General features: G+C 36.9%; 1 pseudogene; it reads left to right on the top strand.

Annotated features, from left to right (window-relative positions):
• Positions 1–6691: 6691 nt before the first annotated feature.
• Positions 6692–7165, top strand: LOC113490015 (annotated as a pseudogene).
• The last annotated feature ends 9029 nt before the right edge of the window (positions 7166–16194 follow it).

Raw genomic sequence — 16194 nt, 5'->3', positions numbered from 1 at the left:
CTACTTGAAAGGAGGTTGCAGAGAGCTGGGGATGAGCCTGTTGAACCAAGTAATGTGCAATAGGAGAAGAGGGAATGGCCTCAAGTTGCACCAGGGAAGTTTAGACTAGATAGTAGGAAGCATTTCTTTAGAGAACAGATTGTTAGGCATTGGAATGGACTGCCCAGGGCAGTGGTGGAGTCCCCATCCCTGGAGGTGTTTAAGAGTCGGGTTGACATAGTGCTGGGGGATCTGGTGGAGTTGGGAACGGTCAGTGTGAGGTTAATGGTTGGACTGGATGATGTTCAAGGTCCTTTCCAACCTAGACAATTCTGTGATTCTGTAAAACCAGTTAGTGTTACACATAGGTGCCATACTGGTCACAGCACGATGAAAGTTAATTAAACCTACTCCAATTTCTTCATTCACTGACACAAACTTTGCCACCTCTTCAAGCCACTATACATCTCAAAGCATCATTATCCCAATTTGGTGTTTCATGTCTTCCTTTTGTACCTGTACCTGTTCATGTACCTTGCCCTCTCTCTACCATCAGGAAAGGAAGCACAGCATGTCCAGAGAGGTGAAGGGCCTGGTGAGAGGGTGCAGAGTGGAGTGGCTCTGGGAGGTCTCCAGCAGATGGGCCATGGTAGTGGTTCTTCACACCCAGCTGTTTCCCTTGTCTGCCTTTCTCCTACTGAGCCTTCATTTTCACTTTTTATGACTTTGATGGCATTTTCAATTGTTTACCCAGTTATATCCAGACATGTACCTCATGTGAATCATATCAGATACGTGCACATACTTAAGATACCAAGTCTGGGCAGATTATAGACCATTTATAGATACTCTGGTTCCCTGCTATATAATTTTTAGTACTACTGAATATCATGCATTCTTAATCTCTTCAATTAAAAACTAAGTATTAGCAACAGGCATCATAGACTATTTCTCAGATATATTGCATCATTATAACCTCTGAAGAGGAAAACGTATAAACTGTATCATTAAAAACTTAGTCTAAGGCAAAGAAATAAAGAAACTTGTGTAATATTGCTAAAGAACACAATTTTATACTACAATTTTATAAAAAAGTGAGGCACAAAGTAGGATAAAAGCTATTTGTCAAAGCAGAGGTACATTTAAAAGCCAAAAATATCTTTCAGGATACACAGAATTTTTCATTCAACTGAAACTTTAGCAGTTGGGACACCGAGGTTGTGAAAGACCTTCACAGTTTTTAATGGACTCCAGACCATGACTGAAGAGGAAACCATACAGATGAAGATTCTACAAGAGAGAAAACAGACCATAAATAAAAGAATAGTGAAGTATCCAAGGTGCTTTTGCAAAAATAGGAAGTATTGGCAGCAAAGGAGTATGAACATGTCTCAGCCATTTTAAGAGCTTCTCTGTACGACCAACGAATAGCCAGGGAGATGCTGAAATGACCAATGATGACTGCGGGGCCTAGTTTGAAGGTGTTAGCAGTCGGTCAGTCACAGTGGTGTTCCTCAAGGCTCGGTGTTTGGTCTGTTTCTGTTCAACATCTTTATTGATGATCTTGATAAGGACATAGAATGTTATCATCAGTGAGTGTGCAGATGACACCAAGTTAAGCGGGAGTGTCGATCTGCATGAGGATAGGGTGGCTCTACAGAGAGACTTGGATAGATTGGATCCATGGGCCAACATTAACAGGATGAGCTTCCACAAGGCCAAGGACTAGGTCCTGCACTTGGGCCACAACAACCCCCTGCATGGCTACAGGCTTGGGGAGGTGTGGCTGGAGCTGTCTGGGAGAGAAGGATCTGGGGGTTCTCATTGACAAGCAGCTGAACATGAGCCAGCAGTGTGCCCACATGGCCAAGAAAGCCAACGGCATCCTGGCTTGTGTCAGAAATAGTGTGACCAGCAGAAGTAGGGAGGTGACGGTCCCCCTGTGCTCTGCACTGGTGAGGCCACACCTGGAGTGTTGTGTCCAGTTTTGGGCACCTCAATACGAGAGAGATCTCGAGGTGCTGGAGCAAGTGCAGAGGAGGGCAACGAAGCTGGTGAAGGGCCTGGAGAATAAATCCTATGAGGAGCTATTGAAGGAGCTGGGACTGTTTAGTTTGAGGAGGAGAAGGCTGAGGGGACACCTCATCCCTCTCTACAGCTACCTGAAAGGACATTGTAGAGAGGTTGGTGCTGGTCTCTTCTCACAGGTGATTAGTGACAGAACAAGAGGGAATGGCTTTAAACTGCAACAGGGGAGGTTCAGACTGGACATTAGGAAAAAACTTTTCACTGAAAGTGTGGTCAGACAGTGGAATAGGCTGCCCAGGGAGGGGGTGGAGTCACCATCCCTGGATGTGTTTAAGGGTCGTTTAGATTGAGTTGTTGGGGGTTATGGTGTAGGGAAGAACTTTGTAGAGTAGGGCTGATGGTTGGACTCGATGTAGGGTCTTTTCCAACCTGAAGGATTCTGTGATTCTGTGATCCTCATGCAGTTTTAAGAGTACCACAACCCCAGAAACAACAGAAAAAGACTCTTCTAAAAGTATGCTGTCAAGTTGCCAGTTCTCAAAATCTGTAATTGTTTTGAATAACATAAGCAGCTATCAATAAATGCTTACAAATTTCATCTTTTTCAGGAAGGCTTTCGTGATAATTTTCATGATATCTTGATGGGGTTTTTTTTCTTATGTCCTATTTTAAGGTTTTAAAAATCCTTACAAATACTTTGCTTCTTAATGAACAAGAATATAAAAGCAGAATTGACTCAGTTAAATGCAAAAAAAGTCACTGAATCCTAAACTCCACCTTCGAGTATGGAAGTAACACTTCCTTGGAAACAAAGGGGCAGATGAGACTGTTTGACATGGGAAGATCCATCAACATCCTTGGAAACTAGAGGCTTTTCTTCCCTTGTCTTTTCAGTCTCACCAGGCTTAAAGAAATCAAAGCTGCTAGATTCATTCCGTTATTTTCTTGTGGTAAGGCTGGATTGCTGTAACAGGCAGTAATTATATTGCTCTGTGGAGAGAAAACCTGACCACTGCTTAATTTCTTACTATTTCTTTCTCCATATCTGTAAAAGAAATCAACCTAAAGCAAAATTATCTCAGTCCATTCATGAAAAGAACTGAAAAGAAATATTCTGTGCACAGACAAATAACATGTCAGTGTGAAAGTCATTTATTACATTATTACATGCTGCTCATTAAGACTTTGATAGACTTTGATAGACTAAATATTCCTTCATGCATGGTCACAGATGGTGAAATCCATATTGAACAGGATCCTAAGTTTCCTACAGAAACCATGAAGGGATTCGCTAGTAGTGCTGTAATGGACAGATTTGTCTGAAGACATAAGCAAAATAAGCTTTCTAGGTTAAGATAGGATCTTTCTTTACCTGGCGGATATACAAGCTATCGGATACATAAGTTTTCCTTGTGTTTGAAAGTCTACATACTTTTTCCAATTCTAATAGTCAAACCAAATTACATCTACTGATGAACCTTCTCTGTTCTTAAAGAAATGGGCATCTCAAAATGCAAATATACATGTGCAAATCTAGTTAATGATGAGCAGTGCTGAAGACAGAGGGTAGACATGCCCATTTCAGGACAGAGATGAACAATGTTAGGTCAAACAGACATGTATCCTTCCAGTTAGCATTACCTTTGATCTTTTTCTTCAGAATGGTGATGAAGCTCTTTCAAAAACACAGCAAAATCCAGGTTTTCTTTGCAAACAGGAAGTTTCACCCTCTTCCTACCTGCTTTTCCTGCTCAGTGTGTTGGAACATTTCCCCAGAAGGAGAATCAAGTTTAATTCACTGCCCTGCCTGAAGCAAATAAAATTACCTTTCTTTTTCTTTATTCAAGTGTCCTAACTATGAAGCTACTGGGGACAGTGATAGAGTTTAGAAGCATCCAGCTGTGCTTTACAGTGCATTATAACTAAATAAAATGCCTTTAGAGCAGATGCTATATGCCAGTTTTCCCTATGCCAGTGGATCACTGATCCATCCTTCATTTATCTCTGCCCAGTCGAAAAAATCTAGCATTATTTTCACAAATCCTGGATAGATGGTATATGAGCAACTGTAAGACAGACTAAAGAACAGGTTTTTTACATGGAGCAAGAAATACCTGAATCTATTCAGGCAGAAAAGATGACTGAATTAACCTCCCAAGCCTGTGTGTAATGCTCTTACCTTCAGATTGGTCTATAAAGAAGACATACACAATCAGTACTTCTTTCTACTTTATCTTGGGCAAAAGTGGCTGCCACTGTTCCATTTTGTGTAACCTTCTGTTCACATTAGGCAAATTCTGTGTATTGGCATCAGAGCAGGTCCTTAAAGAATGAAGAAAGAAAATCTCATTTCTGGATCCCAAGAAGATTTTGCCTGTTGAGCTGCTCGGTGTCCACAGAGCTATTGGACTTGCCCACAAATTCAGGCTTCTGGGCAATTTTCTCAGGGAAAACAGAACCAATGCCCCATTGAAAGTAGTTTTGAATGGTGTATCTCAGTCCCCTTGACTGCAACTAATAATTTCAAAAGTGCCAAATCTCAGGCAAAGGCACTGAAACTCAACCACCTACACTGTTAAAATTTTTGGGAGGTGCTAGTTGTCCTGCATTCAATGTCAGGGGATTGTCCTAAACAATTTAACAATGAACACTGTTTGGGAGATAGGATAAGCCATTTTGATGTGGCCACCCTGTTTTGGAAGGTAAATCCAGTTTAATAATAATAATGAAGTGGACACTGCCATGTCCTCTGGCCTCAGTGCAAGACAATAGTTCTGATGTTTTTAATTTAATAGGGTAGAAAAATAGCCTGCATAGGCCTCTTTATTTATAAAAGGTCAGAATAATATTTGAGATTATAGTCTTATTAGAATTTACTTCCTGAATATATAGTACTTTGAAAAAAAGTTCAGATTTAAAAAGTTCAAATTTAAAAGCTGAGTAACTGTGAATATAAGTAATTTGACTTTTCTCCGCCTAAGCAAGGTTAATTCCGAATCATGTGAGAAATAAAATAAGTGCATTAAAAAACATTAAATAATTATTTAGTACAATGTATGACCAAACAATACTGCAATAAAAGAATGGAGAGCTGGACAAGAAGAAAGGCATAGTAAAGCATCCCTCAAAGATCGGGGGGGGGTGGGGGTGGGGTTTAGCACAAATAGGCCATTTTGTTCACCCATCTGATCAGAGAGGAAAAACATACCATGTAACTCTGTCTTCAGCAGAAATGGGGACAGCTCTAGTTTCAGTGATCATTAACTGATAACTTCTAAGCTAAGACTAAGGATGAGCCAGTTGATAATTTTGAATAAATGATTTGAAAGAAAAAGATAAACTGTTCACAAGCAAAGCAACAGAAAAAGTTTTGCTCTTAATAAACAAACCCTTTGTTAAATGTTACAATGCAGTAGTGTCAAAGATGTGTATAATCATGCTTACTTTCATGATAATTTTAAAAGCATGGTGTTTAAATAAAATACAATCTTTTATAAACAAATCTACTCTTCATGAATGTCTGTACTATCTAGTCTTAAATACACTACTTAAAATACCTACATCATAATGCTGTAAAATATTCTGTCCTTGAGAACTATAATTTTTAAAAAGTGATGTAGAACCTACAAAAGTAATTACTTTAACAACAGATGATTATCATTTGTGGGTGCAGGGGAGGGTGGTGCTGTAACTTTAATAGCTATTTTAACATGAATACATACTATACAAACAGCCTATGCATCATGCAATAAACTGTAAGAGCTTGTCTTCAATTAAGATTTTTATAATTAGTGCTCATTTTCAAAATGGATAATTATGTCTCAGTACTCAATTTTGGTCACTTATCACAACTCAAGGAATAGATTAGAAAGTGACAATATATCAGTTAATAATACAGTTAAAAGAAAACTTCTCTGGTTTTCAATAATAAGGGGAATGAAAAGTAATAGTGTAAAGAATTCCATAGAAAACAGAAATGTAAAATGTAACTAATAAGAATTGAGAAATTAAAATTAATTCTGATTACTACATTCCTTTGAATTCTTTCAATTGATAGAATGTGACTATTAATTGGGTGAACTCTAGTGTAAATATTCTTGTGCTTAAATTTTATCTGTGAAAGACACTCGCTGACAGCAGCAGCATTTGATGAAGAAAAAATGGTGGTTTCCAGATCAATAAGAACACCTATAATGTTACATTTTTAAAATCCACAAGTCTTAAACTCAGCTGACACAATCCAAACAAAGAAGTCTGATTGACTGCCAAAGCAAGTGGCAAGGGCAACATTTGGCTCTGGTTAAACATTAGTTGCTGATATCTATCTTGATTCACAGAAACAGACTTCACAACTCAGAGAGATGTTTGTTTCATCAGGTATGTTTTATATATGTTTTATATATCGCATATCATATATCATATATGGGATACCATATATATGATGCAGTCAGGAACATCAATCCAGGTTAGAGATTAAATGCTGACAGATTATGTTATAGGCTGTCCGGAAATTAATTTCCGTTTTGTAATGTGATTTTCATTGTATGTGTTTCAGGAATAGTACCTTCTTGACTGGCATACTGTTATATATTTTTGAAAAGCTCATGTTATGAACTTTCATGCTGTATAATTAAATTACAATATAAACTGTGTTTTTTACAAATTTTGGAGGTTTGAAGTTAAGATGTCAAAAGAGCAATTTCGACAGATCTATGAGTTCAAACTTGGACGTAATGCAGCACAAGCTGCTCGAAACGTCAATGAGGTATATGGCCAGGGAAGTGTTATCGCACAGACAGTGCGACTTTGGTTTCAAAAACCTCGACATGGCGATTTCGACCTTGAAAATCAGGAAGATCACAGACATCCTTCTGCTATTGATGACGATGAACTGAAGGCTCTGGTGGAAGCAGATACACACACAACTGTTCGACAACTTGCAAAAGAACGCGGGGTAAGCATATCAACTGTTTCTGAGCATCTGTAGAAGGTTGGAAAGTCGAAGAAGATCAACAAATGGGTGCCGCACAAATTCAATGAGAATCACAGAAATCGCCATTTTGAAGTGTCATCTGCGCTTCTTTTTCGCAACCAGAACGACCCGTTTCTCAACCGTATTGTGATGTGCAACAAGAAATGGATGCTCTTCGATAACTAGTGATGATCGACTCAGTGGTTGGACCACAATAAAGTTCCGCATTATTTCCCAAAGCCAAATCTGCACCAAAAGAAGGTCATGCTGACTGTCTGGTGGTCTGCTGCTGGTTTAATCCGTCACAGCTTCCTGAATCCGGGTGAAATTATCATGGCGGAGAAGTACATCCAGAAAATCAATGAATGCACCAGAAACTTCAACAGCTGCGCCCAGCACTGGTCAACAGAAAGGGTCCAATCCTTCTCCACAATAATGCGCAGCCACATGTTGCATTTCCAACACTGCAATGGTTGAACGAGCTGGGCTATGAAACCCTGTGTCATCCACCATACTCACCAGACCTCTCACCCACCAACTGTCACTTCTTCAAGCATCTTGACAGCTTTCTGTGCGGGAGATGCTTCAGAAACCAAGGGGAGGCCGAAACTGCCTTCAATGACTTCATCGCCTCCAGAAGTCCAGAATTTTATGCAACCGGAATAAATATGCTTGTTTCTCGTTGGCAAAAATGTGTTGATTCTAGTAGTTTTTATTTTGATTAATAAATTTTATTCTGAGCTGAGATATGCCATTTCAAACATAGAGGTTGAAATCAGCAATTAATTTCCGAACAGCCCATATAAGTCTACAAAAGCAGCTGTGAGAAATAGAGAAATTGGTCCTAGGGACCAGGACTTGAGGTCTGGACAGGCCTGTACACAACATTAAACTTGGTGATTATGTATATATAAGACCTTTTTCAGATTCACCTCTGGAATCAAAATGGGAAGGTCTGTTTCAGGTGCTACTAACTTCACATACAGCCATCAAGATTAAAGAATGATCATCGTGGATACATCACACTCAAGTTAAAGGAGCCCAGAAACAGCAATGGGAATCAAAATTGGCTGGACCCCTGAGGCTCCGAATCCAACAAAAGGATGGACATTAGTTATCAACATGATCGAATGATGGGGAGGGATCGTAAGTACATGGGACTCTAACAGACATTATATATTAACACAGAATATCTCCCTAATTCTAGGTAAGATCAATTGTTAGATATGTATTCAAATACCTGTTTTGATATAGCAAAATAATTTGCTTAGGAAAAATAAAAGGGGGGAATTGATACAAGGAAATGATCACCTACTTTGCACCTTATTTACATATAGCAACTTACAATGATTTCTTAATATTGCTTAATAATTCTGCTTGCCCTGACTGTTCTGTGGAAGCTTACCAAGGGCTACTGTGTTCATCAAAACAAAGCAGTTTTCTGTGTAAACTTACCAAGAATTACTATGTTCAACAAAAATATGTTTCTTAGCCTTGGAAAGCAGATGTGGTCTAACTAGTTGTAATGGATAGCCATATATAGACCAATATTAGATATAGATACACTGGTACTTTTAGATAAGATAGAATGAGTGAACCAACTGAAACCACTCTTGTTATTCAATAAATTGCCTAAGAGAATCTGCACATGCTCCAAGGAAAACTACAAGATGAAAAAGACTATGAGCCTTCCTCCCAAAGACCCCCGAGGACGCCCCCCAGGAGGCAATGCGCAGGTGCAGAGAGAACATAAACTGCTGACATCAGCCTTTTGAACTAACCCAAACTCATGCATATGTATATTTGTATTATGTAATCCAATGAATATGGATATCCACACTCTATAAATTTTTGGTAAAATGTGCTGTTGGCGTGCAAGCTTTGTGGAGAAATCCCCTTGCACGCCAACGCCAGAATAAACATGCCTGCTTTATAACTCTATTCGAGTTGTAGAATCTGTTTCCACAAATCAAGCTCAAAGCTCCATGTTCCTATTTTCTCTTTCATTTGTGGAAAATAGGAAGATTTAAAAGTATACATTTTTGAAAGAGACTATGTGTATTATTCTGTTGAGGGACATAAACCCTTGACTGTGTTGGTTAGGCTGCAGAGAAATGGTATACTTTCTACTTCCTGCCGTGTAATAAAAAAGGGCCAAAAAGATGTTTGTTCTTTGGAATTCTATTCGTTATGCCTAAAAGTCGAAAATGAAGAGGAAGATTGCAAAAGCATAAGGCGGTCATTTGCAGTCATAGATACACATTTTCAGGTCTGCAGGACTACTGCTTCTTCTGTGATATCACCACCATAATTCAAAAGAATCATCAGTGAAAAGTAATACTAACGGAAAATTGCAAGTCTCTGCCTTGTGGTTCCACTAAAAAAAAAAAAAAAAAAAAAAAAAAAAAAGCATGTACTCCTTAGAGTCCATTATAAATGCTAACTTCAGAACAAACTGTAAGCATAAAACTGGCATCATGTGTCACTTAGCATTTCTTAGCGATTTATTCTTTACATTCAGAGGGAATAAAAGTAATTTTCTAAATACTGACAGAAATCTTACCCAAAAGTGCAATGCATCCAAGAATCTGATCTATGGAAACAAATTCCAGCCACTTGTTTGCAGCAATATTGAACATACAACTGAGGACAAGAACAAATGAAAGTACATACAGGTAAGATCTACAAACCTGGAAACTAAGGTGAGGCCATGAAAAAAACTTGTAGTGTGTGTGATGAATAAGGAGGGCCACATAAAGCAATTATAAAAAATAGAATTGAAAGATATTAGGGATAACCTCCATAAGACATTTATATGGAGCTCCATAAGTCCCAACTGAATAATCATAGGACCAGCTGCAATAAAAACATTTTGAAATGTTTAAGTACTCCAAATGTCACAGCAGTTTAAATCTAAGAACTTCTGCTTTAGTGACTTCCACTAGAGAGTAAGAGGGTTGAAGTAAAGAAGAATGTGAAAGGGAAGAAAGGAAAGGTCCAGTCCTCCACATATAAAAGGAGAGAAGAGAGTCGTCTTTCTCCCGTACCTGATGAAGTGATTACAAAGAAATCTGGAACAGAGAGAAAAATGTAGAGAAAACTGCAGCTTTCCAGAATCTAAGCCCTGTCAAATGCAATGTAGATACATTCCACCTTCCATTCTAGACATGTGGTCACATCAAAATCCAGATCCTAAAATTATATACTATCTGCATGAGATTACAGCTAAGCATCTCTTTGAAACCTCTTGAATGGTTAGAATTATCGATTGATAAAATATAGGGAAATCACTTTTCTTCTATATTAACTATAAATAATACACTTTTCTTTCCTTCTTTTTAAATGTCAAACTAGACCAGTCTATCCTTGCAAAAGAAATTGGTGTCATTATTTTAGATTAATCATGCAATCTAACTACTTTATACCTGATACAGCATAAACAGAAACACATTTAGCCTGATTCTTTCAAATACAGAGAGCATTTCTAGAAGTCAGAAGTAAGTCACAGGCATGAAGGCCCCTCAAAATGATCTTAATGATTTATTACACATAGCAAGGTAAGTATAATTACAAAAAAATAAACCCCCAAAACATGCAGTCAATACAATACAAATTAATTTTCATCACAGAAAAAAAGTACCAAGTTCAGGATCAACTGAAAATTTCACGTTGAACTACATATAACTGGACAACAACAAACAGAAATGAAATAGTTATTCTTAAAGCACTGAGCTCTATTAAAGAAACATAAAATGTAACAAAAACATATGTTACTATAGTTACCTACAAAACACAGTCTGGAATCTTAATACACTGTGATTCAGGATAGGAAATAGGAAATGTACTGAAAAGCCCTTTTGTTCTTTTACCTATTTTGCTCTCTGTATTTTAATTAGCAGGCACTTCACCCCTTAAAAGATGGAATCATGACGAAAAGAGAGTATATTCAGTATATCTGCCAGTAACTATTCTCTCAGCATGAAGCTCTAAAACTTGTGACGTACATCAACTCCATCGGAGAAGATATTTTAAAATGTGAATAATTTTCTCATCAAAAAATATACATTTTGTTACAATCAGAATACTAAGATCTAACGTTGTAAACAAATGGACCAATAATAAGTGAATGGTGCTCCCTTTTTCTCTTCAAATCTATAAACAAAATAGCTTTTTACTACTAAAAAATACCAATCTAAAGTCCAGTATGAGATACATGTTTTCAATTGTTAAAAAAAAAAAAAAAAAGGAACTGCCTTGATGATAGAAATAATTATCTGAAAAAAAAAATATTTTTCTATACTTTCTAAATCAGAATATAGTTGCAATAAATTTAATCAAAAGTCATGTGAAGAAAGTATTTGCCTTGTAATTACTGGGGGAACTCTCTGTGGACCAGCCTGTGGTGAAATAATAGATAACATGAAACTATTGGTAGGTAGCTGAAAAAATCTCTTGAAAAACATTATCTGGAGAGTATTTTCCTAGGGTTCAAAGTTCAAATTTAAGATCTGTATATAACTATTCAGATTTTCACTGACAACCCTGCTGGAGTTAGAAATGTTCTTACTAAACTTGTAGCTGAAACCTAGCTGAAAAAAGATACAAGCAAGTGAAATAGCAGGGTTAGAGTTAAGAAGTACTTGGGAAAATTGGAGAAAAAACTGCATACAAATTAGGGAGGACAAAATCTTCATTAATTAAAGACCATATGTGGGCAGGTATGATTAACTGCACCAGCTGGTTGAGAAATAACTATATAGATAGTAATTTTTCAGGAAAGGGTCTGGAGGTATGTGAATCATCATCTGGGCATCAATCAGCAAAAAATCAGACATCATGCTGGAATCTATACAGAGGAGCATAGCCTCAGAGACACCTGACATAAACTTCCACTGTCTTCAGCATTAATAAGGTCTCAGTGGGAAAGCAATGCCAAATTTTTGCTACATGGGTTAGTTGAAGAGATTTCTGAGGAGAATAACAAGGTTCATAGCCTGGGAAACATGACTATCCCAAAGGTCTGAAAAAACTACCATTGTCATGGAAAAGGGAACATTGAGCAAAGGTATAATAATATTCAGCACAGGAGGCTGTTGTACAGATGTAAAGAATAACCTATTGAACACAAGGAAAGGCTTTCTAGCAGTAAGGAATATATTGTCACTGAAAATCAGAACATAACACAAGCAAGTTGGATGGACTACTTCAGGACCATCTATCCAGTGTCCTACCTCTGACTGGCCAACAGCAGATGAGCAGGAAATACTGTCAGAACAGGTCATAAAGAGGTGATGTTTCCCTCTTAATACTCTTGCAATCTGCAAGCAATTCTAACCCTAAGCATTCTTTGACTCCACCACTGATGAGCTTTAAGAAGGGATTAAAAAACACATCCCTAAAGAATGAATAATCTAGGTATGATATTCTACCTGGGGCAGAGGCCCCTTCAGTACCTATTTTCTGCATTTCTACAAAAGGGAAAAAGGAAAACACCAGCAACATGAACAGGAAGTCACAGAGAGGGAGGGTTAAGTGGCTAAGAAATACCTGAAGTGGAAGAACATCCAGCATTTCAAAACAGACCCCTCTCTAAGAGCTTCAGGAAAAAAAAGAGGGAAATACCAGCCCTGCTTAGAGGTTCCTCCAGCATTGTGAGACCAAACCAAAGCATGCCTGTCAGACCCCAGCTCTCAAAACCAGCAATTATAATCAGGCTTTAAATTAGGCATAAACAGACCTGTGTTGCAACTCTGGTATCTGTTCTGGAGCATGTCACAGAATTTTGCTTGTGTGCCTTCTTTGCAGAGGCTGAGCCAAACATTAAACAGTGCTGCTGCTAAACTGAAGAGATCTCATAAACAGAGCCTTGTCAATGCTAGCATGTTACAGATCACACATGACAGTCATCTAGACTGTGTAGCTCTCCTCTGTTTGCAGTCACCTGAGTTTTCATATATATACACAGACACAGACAGAAACAGAGGCCAAAGATGGTATTTGTCCTAATTACAGATGCTTTTGGTTGAACAAGTACACCACCAACAACTAACTTTTTGGGGTTTTTTTCTGACAAATCTTTAAAATAACCATCTAGATAGGTATTTTTTAATATAAAGTCTGAAAAAAATCTTACATCGATTGCAATATTAAAATACAGTACTAACAAAAAACTCCAGAAACATTTCTGGTCCAGGAACTGATCCAATAAAATTTACCCCTTTTATATAGAATTCTCACTGAGCTTTGAGGTAGCCATCATCCAAAAGAGAAACTGAAGAAGTTAATCATCCAATAGTCTGTACCAAGCACACTATAAAAATTCCCTGAAACCCATCTGTACTGGAACCATTTATTTTCATTCATTTGTATTGGCAAACTTTGTGCGTATGTGGCATTCACGTACACATACATACCCGTAGATATACGAACGCATATACACACACATAAATGTACAGAATGGTCTCAGGTGGCATCAGAGAAATTGCAGCTCAGAATGAAAAAACACATGCCTATATATTTTCAATAAAACTCTATCTTAATATTCATTGAAATGTGAACTAATGGTGTTCCAGCCATCACAGGTACGTGCAGATAACAAATTCTGAATGGAATGTGTGAACATTCTAACTGAATGAAAAAGCAGATTATGCTCACATACCTGAGTATTTGAAACATCACCTTAATTTAGGTCACACAAAACCAACACATGCATAGACTGCTGTTCTGAAAGACAATTTTTAAAGAAAAATGATTCAATGTGTTATGTGGATCATATGCTGGCTACTGTCTTCTGGTTTCATGTTCACTAGACAAATATTTGTCATTTTGTTCAAGAAGAAAGTTAGAAGATATTTGCTTTTTCAACACCTTTGAATATTTTTCTGAAATAAAAATCTGATTTAAAATGTTACTATTAAAAGAAAAAACAATTAAATACATAATAGTTTTAATATGGGGAAAGAAAAAAAAGAAAAAAGTAAAATGCTTTTAAGATTTACGTGAAGAAGATACTTCAGATAGACGAAGCATCTATTTTCCTGTTAGTATACATATAGAATGGATCAATAAGAAAAAGAATATTGGAATCACTGCCTACAACCACTGTAAAAGAAATAGGATGGACAATGCATGTGTAAAATATTTGTTACTGATTCCTATTTAAAGAAAAAATAAATTAACCAATGACCAGAGATTGTTGTGTGCTCTGCCTGAGTCCTCTAGAGAATCCAGTGACCAGCCAGGGTTCATCCTTTCCTGTGAGGAAATGATTGGCAAGGACGATATATTTCCTCTGTAATCATCTAGATTCTTAATAAGAAATTACTATCAGTCATTTTAGTCAAGAGTGCCAGTTTCTTTAAAATGTGAGAAGTATTTTCCTCTCTTATAAGAATATTTTATTAGCCTCTGCTTTTGTTTCTGGGATGAGATATTTGAAACATCACAGGCTATCACAAATAAAAGTCAAAGACAATTGCTAACACTATTTACAAATACAGAAAACTTTTTTTTTTTATAGATAGATAGATAGATAGATAGATAGATAGATAGATAGATAGATAGATAGATAGATATGATTACCAACAGTTTTCCTATTCTCTGTTCTCTAACATACATACATAAATAATATATCAATCTTTCTAAGAGGGATTACATATCTAGAGAATGTTCAAAAATTAAATTTGTGTTAAATTTCTACATGATAGTTAATCTGTCTATGAAAAAGCATAAAACATACAGATGAATAATAATGGGTTTAGATTCAACTCCATACATTATAAACTAAGAAGTATTTCATATATATGAAGATTTTACAAAGACAATATATGGCAGCTGGAGCTTTAGTTGTGGTTTTTAAATAGGAAACTAGTGCAATAATAACCATAAGGACAGCAATTGCAATAAACTTCAAAACATAAAGCATTTTAAATGTTTCTTCTTCATCTGTAAAGCTTTACTGCAAAAAAGAAGATTTTTATCAGGGGTATGGATGCAGGAGCAGGTCACACCTAGAGAATAAGTTAATGGTTACCACAGGATAGCACAATGGTAACCCCAATGTTATGTCCAAGGATGGTGTGAGGGTGTGTCACCTGGGATTGTGTAGGCTGGGAAGGATAATGAAAATCCACAGAAAAGTGAAAATCCACAGAAAAAATCTGACACTTATATTTTTTCATTCAAAGAACAAATCTATGCATTTGAGGAACAAGAAGTCTAATTCCTGAGGCAGCATCTCATGCATTCAGAGTTTTGGTATGTCAATTATTTGTTCCAAAGAAAGGTTATGAAGAGAATGAACCATTGGATTACCTGCAGACTCTGCACAGGAAGTGCTATTCCAACCTGCATATTTGCAACAGTGATCCAATATTTGCCTTAACCAAGGGTTTCTGGCATAATTCTTACTTAGAGAAGGGTGCCAGTCTCTGTGTGTGTGATTAACATGTATCTATTCTTTAGTGAAGTTCACTATATATTCTTCACACTGAAGGTTATGCCACACAGGCCATGTTTGAATGCACATAATTAGCAAGAAAAATTCTAAGAAAGAAACAAAATATTTCTTACATCAAAAAAGGTAGAAAATAATGCTACTGACTTTCAGCATATTAAACCCCAGATTGTAAGTGCCTTACCCTCTTTTGCTTGTTGCTGTAGAGATCAGAGCAAGATAATAAACCTGGCAACAGCTACCTAACAAAACCTGAATTCTTGTATCACTCACATTTTACAGCCACAAATATCAAGATACCTGTAGAAATGAAAACAAATGATTACTTCCAAAGTATGTCTGCTATGAGCACAGTAAAATTAAGAAACAGTCAAGGTTTCAGGGTGACCTATATAAATTTATTGTAAGTTTTAAATGAGTATACTAGTAAGACCATGACAGAAGTATTCTAAATTGATTACTCTGAAACGTGTACACTCTATACCGATATCATATATATACCATATAATTCTCACTTCTCCTGCTTCCATTATGGCTTCAGTTTAAAATAAATTTGTACAAAAACTGTTAATGAGGCAGATTTACACCAGATCAACGAGATAGACTCTGTAGAAAATAAAGTTTCTTATATTAAGATGCCTCTTCCACATTGTCCTCAGCCTTTTATATATACACATTCACTTTTGACAAGAAAATATAAACATTCCTGGAATATAAATCAATTATATGCAACTGAGAGTTACAGTTAATGTTCTATAGA

Source organism: Athene cunicularia, assembly GCF_003259725.1.
Source record: "Athene cunicularia isolate RWA chromosome Z unlocalized genomic scaffold, athCun1 chrZ_part2, whole genome shotgun sequence".
Classification (NCBI taxonomy): domain Eukaryota; kingdom Metazoa; phylum Chordata; class Aves; order Strigiformes; family Strigidae; genus Athene; species Athene cunicularia.
Note: the sequence above shows the minus strand (reverse complement) of the source record. Positions and strands in the feature narration are given on the sequence as shown.